The sequence below is a fragment of the Mastomys coucha genome, unplaced genomic scaffold (assembly GCF_008632895.1).
Source record: "Mastomys coucha isolate ucsf_1 unplaced genomic scaffold, UCSF_Mcou_1 pScaffold16, whole genome shotgun sequence".
Classification (NCBI taxonomy): domain Eukaryota; kingdom Metazoa; phylum Chordata; class Mammalia; order Rodentia; family Muridae; genus Mastomys; species Mastomys coucha.
Window position 1 is genome coordinate 49,144,470 of NW_022196898.1, and position 13,222 is coordinate 49,157,691.

Consider the following 13,222-nt stretch of genomic DNA (forward strand, 5'->3'; position numbering starts at 1 on the left):
GTGGTTGATCTCCAGCTACTAAATCCAATGTACATTTCCAGTTGCTTCCAAAAGTGACAGGAAATGGAATAATGGCTTTTCATTTATTGTCCTTCTCTTGGTATCCCTAATCCCTGCATCTTTTATTCTGGAATTCTAACTCATTCTACACTAGACCCCAATCTCTTTATATCTCTTAACTTCCATTTTATCTTTGCCATGTTTCTACTTTACCCCCTGCCCCTCAGTTCTGGGTAACTCCTTTCAGTTCATTAATTCTTTCTTTAGCTGTTTGTGGCCCATTCTCCTTTGTAAAGTGCTTCGTCTTGCACATGCATAAAATTCTCTTTTCCTCCTACATTGCTATAAGTTATACCTTAAACCTAGCACCTGAGGTCCCATACAACCTGTTTTGTCTGGTATTTTACCGACCCTGGCTTTAGGGAGCTTATTTCCATGAGTCTTTCCTAATTTCAGTGTGATCCCATGTTTGGCTGAATATGTGGAAATCCTGAGAGCTGAGGATTGAAGACAATACCTTCAGGAAATAATTAGTGTTTGTTTCAGCTGTCACTGAGTACAAAGCAAACCTGGAGGTGCATCCAGAAATACCTCCCGTTATGCTTTCTAGGGCTGTATGGTTTGCAAAATCCAGTCCCAAACTCATAGTTCTAAGAACCGTTTTCACCCAGTCAGTTTAATCCAGAACTGAAAAGATCCCCCTCAAGGTCAGCTGTGCTCTGAGAGCTTTTCGTATCGAGGTCCTTTGGCTGACTTCTCAGCTCTGCCAACACTGCAAGGAGGGCTCCGTTCTGACCTCGAGTTGGTCAGGGTCTAGATGTTACCTATGGATGGTCCTTATGTCATCTTTGAACTCCAGAGTCTGGGTTACAGAGAACAACAAATCCCCAAGGAGCCATGACAGCCCCAGAGACAGCTTGTCATTGAGTTTCTGGCTTCAGTTTCATTCTGGGAGAGCCTTCTCAAGCTGCTTTTGTCAAGATCAATTACACTTTTCAGGGGTAGATGACATATGCCCAGCAGTTTAAGGAGTCCCGCAGTGAGGTGTTTTCTACTTTGTTCACAGTATTGCCAAAACCAGAAATCTCCTGTGTGCTGAACAAATTGAGCCCAGAGGATAAAAACGGGTCGTCTTGTACCCCCAGCCCTCGGTGCCACAGCTTGTCTGGTGTTGCCATGCTGGTGACCACCCACATTGTTTAAACAGCTTCCTGCATCCCAGAAACATTGTGGGTTGTAGACTTGAACTTCCCAGGATGGAAGCAAGAAGTTATTTTTCCTGGAGATGAAGAGATGGCTTAGTGATTAGGAGCTGCTCTTCCAGAGTACTGAAGTGCGGTTGGTTCCTAGCACCCACACTGAGCAGGTCACAAAGAACGGCCTGAAATGCCAGCTTCAATAGGTCTGAAGCCCTCTACTGACTTCTACAGGCACCTGCACACACGTGGTACATATGTGAGCACACACACACACGCATGCACACACATATACAAACACCATATACACATATACACCATGAGCACACAATTAAAAGCAAATCTTTTTTATTAAAAGAAGCTATTTCTCTTGATTCCGAGGCAGGTTGTGGGACAAGGCGTACCACTCAAACCCTACCCATTGGTGCATCATTGCAAGGCTCTGATTTGGAAAGGAGCCATGCACAAGACAGGAACGCAGAACAGCTGCATGATTGCTCTTCTGGGGGAGAGGCAGAGATCCTAAGGCAGAATGGCTGACACCACTAGTGGGCGCTGCTGTGCCACCTGCCCTGTGTGGTCATTGCAGATAGGAGTGATTGCACAGCTTCCAAGCCTGACCTCTGACCTTCCCAGAGAGTCTGCGTGATACCCGACATCTCATAATGAATTTTCTTTCTGTTTAAACTAGCTAAGCAGGTGATTGTGTTTTCAATTACAGACCCTGACTGATACCCTGTGGATATAGCAATGCGCCGAGGTTTAATTATGAAGACAAAGTCTGCAAGCTACACGCAGAAATCAATATCATTATGTCTAGTCCCGCCTCATTGAACTCCGTGGGCTAATGAAGAGGTTTGCAAACTCAGATTGCCAAATAAATTTGATATTATTTTTAGAAGGGGAAAATAATTAAGAAAATTAAAATATACCTTGCCGTCAGCAATTGTGCTTTTTAATATAGGAAGGAAGCTATTGTCTGTTGCAAACTTAGAGCTGTATGGAGTTGGGGTGTGTGTGTGTTTCAGGCTGCATCTGATCTGTGGCTTAGTTAAAGACAAGAAATGAATATTTGGTTCCAGTCGGGATTGTTTGTGAGCTCCTGCCAAGGTTATTATTATGCAGATACAAAGAGGTCAGCATCCTGGAGATAAATAATCACGCTGATTTTCCACATGATAGCCCACGACACCGTGGATAAAGACAGACTACTCATCTCCGTTTCCTTTCCATTTCACCTCTGCTCCCTCGGCCGGGGAGTTTCCTCCCGTCTGTCTCTGCGGACCTCCGTTGTCACTTTAAAGCCACTTCTTCCATAGAACCTCCCTTAGTCAAAGCGAGAGTTAGGCCTGTCCTCCTGCGGTCTTCCCAGGCATGACTGAGCACTTCAGCCCATGCTCGCATGGTGGGCCAGGAGCAGAAACAGTCATGCTCGCACTCAGACAGCCTTCTCCTTTACCCTTGCTATTCCCCTCAGGCCCCCGACCCCTGGGGATAGACCATCTACACTGAGAAAGGGTCTCCCTCCTAGAGGTATACTTCAACCTCCTAAATGCAGCAGAGTTTATGGAGAAACTTGAGCATCCCACTTCTGAAGGAGTCTACCAATTTTCTGAGCATTCTGGGTGATTTTTACCCATTCAGTAATGCCCTACAAATGCAGAACTTCCTTATGTCACCTACCTTCCCAGCTTTTCCAGGTCTGGTCTGGTAAATAGCTGCACAGGTATAGGTCTACCTGTCTACCACGCTGGCTTGTTCCATAGAGATCTCTTGCCAGTAGAAAGGGGGTGGGGAGCAGGCTAGGGAGAGATGGAAAGTTTCTTAGGTCCCCTCCTTTGTCTGTATTTTGTGATTAACTTCTGTGAGACTGAAGGGAGGGGACTCTCCCCTGGATTATAGTTTTATAGTCGCACTGTATCTGAAGACACAGTAATAGGGGTACCGATCACTGCCTTGGAGTTAGTTTTCCGCCCCCTCTGCCTTTCTGAGTATCAGAAGGTTAACTCCACTGAGCTGTATTACCTGAATTCCCTTCCTGCCTGGTTTCTGATGAGGTTGGAGATAGACAACAACTACGAAGAAGGAAAGAAGTTGGGGTTTTCTCTCCCACTACTTCCTGCTTTGGTACTGTGTCTCTGACTCCATCTCTGCCCTTCCTCCAGGCAATCCTTACTAGACCCTCATCTCTCTGTCCTAGGAAGTCACAGTTTCCAGCCATTCTAAGCCTCAGCATCTTCCAGCATCTCTATTGGCTCCCTTGACTTTGCCCATACATCTTCAATGGCCCCTTTGATGACATCTTCCTACTTCATCAGAATTCTATTTCCAACAGTGCCCTAAGTTACAAAGGAAGACACATGAAAGTCACACGAAGAATTGTATCTCTACTACGAACAAGGTCTTCAACCAGGGATTCTGGACTTTTCAATACCACCCTGCCCGACTCATTTATGGGAGCTTATTCCATAGCAGCACTGGTGTCACAGCACATAGCATCTACGAGGCTCACAGTGGGTGGTGGCAGGAGCCCTGCCAGCCCAAGGGCTCAGGTCTCCGAGTTGAAGTCATAGAAATATCATTGCACAAGCCTACAGGTCAACTACTCGCATGCCACACAAAAGAGTAGGGTTAATTATCCATTCCCAGTCCTTCTAGAAACTCTAAAACAGAGGAGATTACCCTCCTGGACCGTTGTATGGTTTGAGATGAATGGAAAAGGGTTTTCAGGATTGGGTATGGTGGCACATGCTTTTAATCCCAGTATTCCAAACTCAGAAGCAGTCAGAGTGATGTGAGTTCAAGGCTAGCCTGGTCTACCTGGAGTGCTTCGGACCAATCAGGGATATCTAGTGAGTCCCTATCTCAAAAGGAGACATAAAAGAAGGAAGGGAGGGAGGGACAGAGGGAGGAAGGAGGAAGGAAGTATAGACAAAGTAAGGACAAAAGAGGGAAGGGTTTTTACATAGTCTTTTCCATGTTCCTTTAGGACTGCTGGGATTTCTAGAAGATTCTATGAGTTACACATAAAGCAGAGAAGAAAAGTATTGGTGTTGATGGGGTCAGATCTAGATGGTTTTGTTTTGTTTCTTTCTTCCTTCCTTCCTTCCTTTCTTTCTTTCTTTCTTTTTTTTTTTTTTTTTTTTTTTTTTTTTGGGACAGGGTTTCTCTGTGTAGCCCTGGCTGTCCTGGAACTCACTCTGTAGACCAGACTGGCCTCGAACTCAGAAATCCACCTGTCTCTGCCTCCCAAGTGCTGGAATTAAAGGTGTGTGCCACCACTGCACGGTGATCTAAATGTTTTTCAAGTTGAAGCTCTAAATCTAGGATGATCTGAGATATTTTCCTAGCCCTGCAGTAAGACCATACAGCTGCATTTTCAGCAGGGAAGCAAATGACTGTTTCTGACACTGTCCTGTTACAGAAGAGGAACATGTCTGCTCAGGAGTCTACCTGAAGCCACAATGAATAGGGAAAGGGCCAAGGGAAAACCTCCCTCTTATATATGCATCCCATAAAAATATGTTCCTCAAGTCACACAACCCTGAAAAAGAGTTCCTCTTGAAAATTTGCTCTGAAAGAGGGCTCTACTGGAAAAGAGCTCTCCCAAGAATAGCTTCCCCTAAGGAAAGACCCCTTGGAAAGAGTCGTTCCCTACCTCTGGAATCCACCACCAAGGACAGCTCCTTGAGCTGCATATTCCCATACCAGATCTTCTGGAAGCTTCCCAAGAAGAGATTCATCTGAGGAGAGTTCTCCCTGAGGAGATCCCGCCCTGAGATGAACTCTCCCTGAGAACTGCTCCCCCCGGGCAAGCCTCTTTGGCCTTCTACTCACAGATTCCCACTGGAATTCTGAGTTGAGCGGGAGCAGAGTTTTTGCTCTGGAAGAGAAATTTTTCTAGCTTCAAAGAATACATATTTCTTGGATGCCAATGGAGTGAGTGTTTCATGGACCTAGTAGCTACTCAGGAGAGAACTAGCTCACTGCCTGACTAGCCCCGGCCTTCCTTCATTCCCTTCCTTTCCTAGTCCCCTGCCTCACCACGTTCCAGCCCTTCATTCCATATTGCTGTTGCTCACACCAAAGGTGCCATTCCAAAGGTAAGCTCCTCACAAATACACAATGGCGGCACTCAGCTCGATTTCTAAATGGTCAAACCTGAAAAGCTATTCAGTATCACCCAGTGCTAAGGAGAAGGAATCCTCAGGCCTCAAAAAAACAGACATGGGGGCACCTCAAAAGCATATCGTGATGTGAAAGTCGACAATCAGAAAAGCCTGCATACCAACCGGCTTTGTTTTGGCTTTTGAGACAGGATCTCATGCTGCCCAAGCTAGCCTTTGACTCGATGTACATTTGAAGATGACCTTGAAGTCTGAACCGCCAAGATTAAAGGGATATGTACACCCAGCCCATATGACCTTCTGCAAAAGGCCAAACCATATCAACGGTTTGATATGAGAGAGATCAGTGGCTACCAGAGGTTGGGGGAAGGAAGGGATCATTTAACAGAGAAGGGAGGGTCCTTGGGGCAGTGAGCACTACTGTGTGTAATACTATAATAGCAGCTACATCTCACTATTGGTTCGGATATAATATGTGAACATACAGAATATATGGACATACAGATTGCATAGCAATGGAGAGTGAACCTTGACGTAAACTTTCGATAATGACGCACGGTGGTCATTGTAACAGATGTTGTAGTCTGATGAGGATGTTGACGATGGAGGAGACTTTGAATCTGTGAGCTTGAGAGAGTATGGGAAATCTGCTGTGAGTCTAAAACTGCTCTAAAATACATAGTCTATTAATCAAAAGAAACCAAAACAGTCACACTCATCTGAAATGTTTGCGTTCTAACAGTGTCCGGACCCTAAAACCAAGCACAAGCAGTCTTCCCCATATACCATTTGTTTTCTATTGAAACTCCATCCTCAGGTTGCTTCTTGGTTCTACCTGCAGAAAAACATGAAGCTATTAATAGTGGAGTTCCAGTTACCTGTGAGTGGTGTGTCACCCAGCTGGAAGGCAGGAGGCTTCCTAATCTTTCTATGGCCTTGGTCTTGAGACACCGATCTCTCTGAAGTATTGGAGATCTTCACTCACCTTCTATTAAAGCCTCCCAGAAGATCCCAGCCTGAGAGGTGAGTGAGAGGATACACTGCTGGCAGGGGCGTGTCCAAGTAGTGGGCACCCCTATCCTTTGCTCTCCCTTGATCCTTGATGGAGCTCAGTGTCTAGGGTATAATGTGGCACACTAGAGTTCCTTTGTCAGCTCTGCAAGTACGGATGTCGATGGAGTGACCAACTGAGATTGTGACAACCTGTCTTCCTGTTGGAGATGGCTTCACCTGATGGATATGCCAGCATGGTTCCATTCATCCCAGGGTGTGAGTTATCTAGCAGGCCTGTTTCAGGTAACTGTTGTCAATGGACTACCACAGTTTTAAGGAACATGTTGCTACTCCACCCCCAAACAACCCTTTGGTAGCCTCAGTGTCCTGACCTTGTAGCTGGAGCAGATCAGAGCAGTGAGTCTGTGTCTTCTGCTAGCAGGTCACTCCCCAGCCCTGTCCCCTTCACTGATACCCTCCTACTCTACAACTATATGTTTTTTTCTTTGACCCTTGGATTTTCTCTTACCAGATATAGATTGTTGCCTCTTCTTTCTTTTAAATCATATTTGCTTGATATTATTCCCTTTTACTTGTTTAAATGTTATTACATTTATCTATGTATCTACATATATGTGTATGCATGCCTGTGTCATGGTGCACTTATGTCATGGTGTACTTACAGGGATCAAGGATTAATTTGCAGGAGTTAGTTCTCATAGCCCACCATATGGGTTCTAGGGATCAACTCAGTTGTCAGGCTTGGCAGCGAGTGTCCTTACCAACGGAGCCACCTCTTTGTTCCTCTTCTATTTTTAGTCCTTCTGTATTTTCCTGTGGTAATGGCATCTTCTGTAAATAATATATTGGTGGATCTTTTAGATCATCCTTTTGGAAATGTTCTATTTTGTGATGGTCAAATCCATTTACATTTATTATACTTATGTTATATTAAGATCTATTTCCTTTTTTTAAAGATTTATTTACTCATTTTATGTATATGAGTACACCATTGTTTTTTTCAGACACTCCAGAAGAGGGCATCGGATCCCATTACAGATGGTTGTGAGCCACACCATGTGGTTGCTGGGAATTGAACTCAAGACCTCTGGAAGAGCAGTTGGTGCTCTTAACCGCCGAGCCATCCCTCCAGCTCCAAGACCTGTTTCTACCACTTTACTCCACCCTTTCTACCACTGATAACTTTTAAAATTCGCTTTACTCAGGGCTGAGGAGATGGCTCAGTGGTTCAGAGAACTGGCTGTTCTCCCAAAGGACCGAGATCTCATTCCCAGCTCAGAACCATCTACAACTCCATTTTCAAGAGGCCCAACACCCTCTCCTGGCCTCTGCAGACTCAAGGTACCTACATAGTTCACAGAATCTGTTCAGGCAAAACACCCACGCACAGAGAATAAAAATAAATAAAAATCTCAAAAAAAAATAAAATAAATCTTTTTGCCTTAAACTGAACAGATTTGATTTTCTTTTGCTGGTATAAAGTAACAATTTATTTTTGTTCTTACAGCAACTGCACTTGAAATATATTTACTTATTTATCCTGACTTATTAAATTTATGAACATCTACTTCTTCACCCGCAAAGTACAAATAGTTCAGCTTGTTCTCTTTCTCTTCCTCCCACCTGGAGTGCACGTAACAGCAACGGCTGTGTGTGTCTACCCATCCACACACACGCCATGCATACTACTCAGTCTGAATAGAATTCTAGTTGGGATTTCTTATGAATATATTTTTTTCTTTATTTCCCCACCTCAATCTTTGCTTTTTTTTTCTTCTAAGAATAGTTTCCATTTTCTTTTTCCCCTATTTTTTTTCTTCTGTCCTTATGAAGCGACCTCTTTACACGGGCTTCGGTGGAGGTCTCAGCAGAGCATCATCAGGTTAAACCATTGTGGGAGTGTTCAGTCGTTTTCGGGTCTCAGGAAATGGTCTCCTGAATCCCTCTCTGTGACTGTCACAGCCTCTCTGTGACTGTCACAGCCTCTCTGTGACTTTCAGAACTGGCACAGTAACTCAGCTCCACACAGTGAGAAGCACTTACCATCAGAGACTCTTGCTTCAGATACATCCCTGACGGCAGTGGACTTTACAATGTCCCAAGTAATGACATTCTTACCCTTGGGCACACTCTGGGTGCAGGTTTTGCGGTGACTTGGCTGCACGTGGCCCAAGGCCACCCACCCACCCTTTATCTTTGGTTATTGAGGAGCCAAGACACCAAACAGCTTTGCTTTTTTTTTTTTTAAAGACAACAATAAATCTTAGTTTATTTGACTGACCTAACTTCATATTTCTCTATAGCAGCGATTCTCAACCTTCTTAATGCTCTGATCCTTTAATACAGTTCCTCCTGTTGTGGTGAGCCCCAGCCATAAAATTATTTTAGTTGCTGTCTCATAACCATAATGTTGCTACTGTTATATCTATATCTATATCTATATCTATATCTATCTATCTATCTATCTATCTATCTATCTATCATCTATTGTAAATATCTATGTCTTATGATGGGCAACTCCTTTTTTTTTTTTTTTTTTTTTTTTTTTTTTTTTTTTTTTTTTTTGGTTTTTTGAGACAGGGTTTCTCTGTAGCCCCGACTGTCCTGGAACTCACTCTGTAGACCAGGCTGGCCTCGAACTCAGAAATCTGCCTGTCTCAGCCTCCCAAGTGCTAGGATCAAAGGCGTGCGCCACCACCGCCTTGCCAATGGGCAACTCCTGTTGTAGAGAAAATATCTTGTGTACTGTCAATTTAAAAAGCGTATGGCCAGTCAGGCAGTGGTGGTACACGCCTTTAATCCCAGCACTTGGGAAGCAGAGGCAGGCGGATTTCTGAGTTCCAGGACAGCCAGGGCTACAGAGTGAGTTCCAGGACAGCCAGGGCTATACAGAGAAACCCTGTCTCGAAAAACAAACAACAAGCAAACAAACAAACAAACAGAGTATGGCCTATGGATTGGGCAGGAAATAGAAGGTAGAACATCAAAGGAGAGAAAGAGTTCTGAGATAGAGCCAGGCATGAAGAGATCTGCTTGGGAAGATGTGAGGAGGCAGACACATGATGCCTGAGCACAAGTGACCAGCCATGTGGCAGAATGGAGGTTAAATAAATGGGATACTTGAAGTTAGATCTAGTCAGAGGAGAGCCTGGCTACATGGTCAAGGTATTTGTAAATATACTTTGATTGTAAATATATTTCTGGAAGCAAGATCCTGGGAGGCAGGAGCAGCCCTAACTACTGGACTCTGTGAAAGGGTCAGTTGAGTCCCACGGGCTGCAACCTCTGCCCTATAGCATTGTTGGGTTTGTTTTCCACTGGCTTGACTATCTCTTCCTAGATTTCTTAAGAGCATGGGTTCTAAAACTTCGTGAGCCCAATAAAATCATTACATTCAGAATATTCTTCCTTACGTCGTTCTATTTAGGTATTAATTTTGCTGGGTAGAAAAGCCAACACCCGTCAATTTCACCTTGCTACTGTCTCTTCTGCAGCGAGTGTTAGCACCAAGTGTTCCGAGGTTTATCAGATGCTTTCTCCTTTGTGTAAGAGCTCCTGTTTTTCTCCAAAATAGCTTTCTCTTAGTCTTCCATGATTCTACAGAAACTGCCTACTTTTGGAGTTTTCTGACTTGTACCACAGACTCTGTTTTTTTTTTCTCTATTTGATTTTCCCTCCCATTGGACCACTATTATCTGGGTACTAGAATTTTCACTCTTCTTAGCCCTAGCACTTCCCCATTTTAATTTCTCCTGTCTTGAATAAGGTTCACAGTGATTCTGCAGCTTCTTAAATGTGTCTTGCGGCTCTATATGTCTGGGCACTTGTCCCGGATCTCATTCCTTCTGTGTCAGTCATTGTGTTTGACAAACCTGATGTTGCCAGGTGGTTGCTCTCTCTTTCTATCACCAATATTTTCCCTGATTGAGTTTCTGACAGAGAATGAACCAACTTGTACCGCTAGCCTCTTCCTCCAAGATTGAATTACTCCTAATTGACAGCGCAAGGGGAGGAAGCACGGGCAGGAAATCCTAGCACACAGGAGAGAGCCCTCTGAGATGCAGGAGATTGCTGTGACCCAGAATGTGAGCGAGCATGCCACGCATGCGCGCGCACACACGTTGTGATCACCTGAAATTGAAGGAAGACAGAGTAGGCCTGGGGGAGTAAACAACTTTGCTCCTCTCCTCCTCGCCCTTGGCTACGATCTGCCTCCCCACCGCAGCCACGAGGCTGGTTAGTTTTTTATCAACTTGACATAAACTAGAGTCACAAGGGAAAAGGGGACCTCAATGGAGGAATTGCCTCCATCAGAGTGAATGACTCGTGATTGACGTGGAAGGGCATAGCACGGCATGGGTGGTGCCACCCCTGGGCATGCACTCCTGGGTTGTCTAAGAAAGCAAGCTGCGCTAGCTCTGGAAGCAAGCCAGTGAGCAGCATCCCTCGTGGTTTGTGCCTCTACTCCTGCGGAGCTGAGTGCCTGCCCTGACTTTCCTCAGTGATTGGCTGTGGTTAACATGTATGAAAGCAAACTACCACAGCCATGAAGCACAGCAAAGTGGTTTTCCTGGGGTGGAGAGGGCACTGGGAACGGCACGGAGAAAGCAGATCAAAGAGAGAAAAGAAGCCTATGTACTTGTTACCCACAGCAGCCAAAGCCACTGCAAACACAGAATTAGCCAATACTGAAAATGGCTCTCAGGGGAAATACACGGATAGATTCCTATGGGCCACCGATCGCACTTTCTTCAACTGATCAATATGTAAGTTTGTGTTCTGTGTGTTTCTCTCTAAAGGCATAGTTAAGATCTATTACTGTTGTGGTAACATTGAACTCAACGCTATAATTCTTACTTCAATGAAGTTTGGGTAACATGAGTTTGCTCCCTAAGGCACATCAGTCTTCCTGTCCTAATGAACAGCAGATGGCATCTCAGCCCTGTTACGGACTCCACGGTGCCCCTCAGGTTCATGATGAAGCTGCAATCCAGATAGGTCACATTGGAGGTAGGCCCTATGTGTAAGGCCAAACAGAGTCCAAAGCATAAGCCCTGACACAGTGCCTTATGGGGAAGAGGTCCCTAAAGTGTGGTGTATAGGGAAAGGGCTGTGTGTGGGTATGTTAAGAAAATGGCCCTCACCAGGAGGTGGTAGCACACACCTTTAATTCTAGCACTTCAAAAGCAGAGGTAGGCAGAGATCTTTGTGAGTTTGAGGCCAGCCTGGTCTACAGAGATAGTTCTAGGACAGCCAAGGCTACTTAAACACACACACACACACACACACACACACACACACACACACCTGTTTCCCCAAAACAAAAAGAAGAGGAAGAGAAGGAAGGGGGAGAAGAGGAGGAGGAGGAAGAGGAAGAAGAGAAGGAAGAAAGTGGCCCTTCGAAACTGCATGTGGCAGTGCCCACCTGTAATCCCGAGGGAGATGGAGGCAGAAGAATCAGGAATCCAAAGACAGACATCTGGGTTTGCTTTCCACATCTGTGACAAATGCCATGATTAAAACAAGCTTGGTGAGAAAGGGCTTATTTTATTTCAGTTTATAATTTATATTCCATCACAAAAGGAAGGCAGGGCAGGAACCCAAAGCAGGAACTGAAGCAGAGACTGGAGGAACTCTGCTTCGACTTGCTTTTCATTCTCACTCAGCTTGCCCTTTTATACAGCTTGCCCAGGAGAACCTGCCAAGGCAGATGGAGCACCGTAGTGAGCTGGATCCCCACATCAATCATTAAAGAAAACTCCCCACAGACTGCCCACAGGCCAACCTAGTGGACACATTCCCAGATAACTCTAGCTTTCATCAAGCTGACAAAAAAATTAACCAGCACACCCACCTTGGCTATCACAAGTCTGAGGTCACACGAATTCTTGATCCACAAAATAGAGATAGAGAGGCCTTACCAGAAACCATCCCTGGGTTTTCTGCCCTTAGAAATGTGAAGAAATGGGTTTGTGTTGCTTAAGCCACAAGGACTTGCAAGAATAACTCAAGCAGATGAATGTTGTGCTTGGAGACCTTTCTTTTTTCTTTCTTTCTTTTTTTCTTTCCTTCCTTCTTTCTTTCCCTTCTTTCTTTCTTCTTAAAATAAATTAATCAATTTTATTTTATGTGTATGGGTATTTTCCATACATGTATGTCTTTGCAGAATGTGTGTATAGTACCTGCAGAATCCAGAAGGCATCAAGTCCCCTGGAACTGGATTTACAAACAGTTGTGAGCTGCCATGTGGGTGCTGGGAATCAAACCAGGATCCTATGAAAGAGCAACAGTGCTCTTAACCACTAAACTATCTCTCCAGCCCATGGAGACCACCTTCAATACCAAATCAGCACTTCCTGCTCTTGCAAAGGACCCAGGTTGGAGTCCTATCACCCATATCAAGTGGCTCATAGTGCCTTCAGTACCAGCTCCAGGGGATCTTACACCTTTGATCCCTTCTGGCACCCGCTCTTATATATAGATATCCACACACATAATTAAAATAAATATTAAATATTAAAGAACTACTTAAAATAATTTTATAAATTATTATCAGTCAAAGAAATAATCTTTAGGAAGATTTTAAAAAAAGAAAAATCTACCCTAATTTTTCATCTTTTCTTTGATAAATGAAATTTTTACTTATGTTAAGGTATACTTTTGACATGTAAAGAATCAAGAAGCTCCATATAGTTTGTCTTAGCTCACTTTGCTCTGCTATAAAAGAAATAATAGAATACCAGAGACTGGGAAATTTATAAAGAACACAAGTATATTTCTTATAGTTCTAGAAGCTAGGAAGTCCAATTTCAAGGAGCTGATATATCTTTGAGGGCACTCTTACTGTACCATCCCATGGAAGAGAGAGAGAGAGAGAGAGAGAGA

General features: G+C 44.3%; 1 long non-coding RNA gene across 1 annotated transcript in view; it reads left to right on the forward strand.

The window, feature by feature from the left end:
• The window catches only part of LOC116094211, a 3,936-nt gene extending 1,800 nt beyond the window's left edge, over positions 1-2,136 (forward strand). The window contains exon 3 of the long non-coding RNA XR_004120000.1: positions 1,918-2,136. This is a non-coding gene — a long non-coding RNA (uncharacterized LOC116094211). The remainder of the gene's footprint in view (positions 1-1,917) is intronic.
• The last annotated feature ends 11,086 nt before the right edge of the window (positions 2,137-13,222 follow it).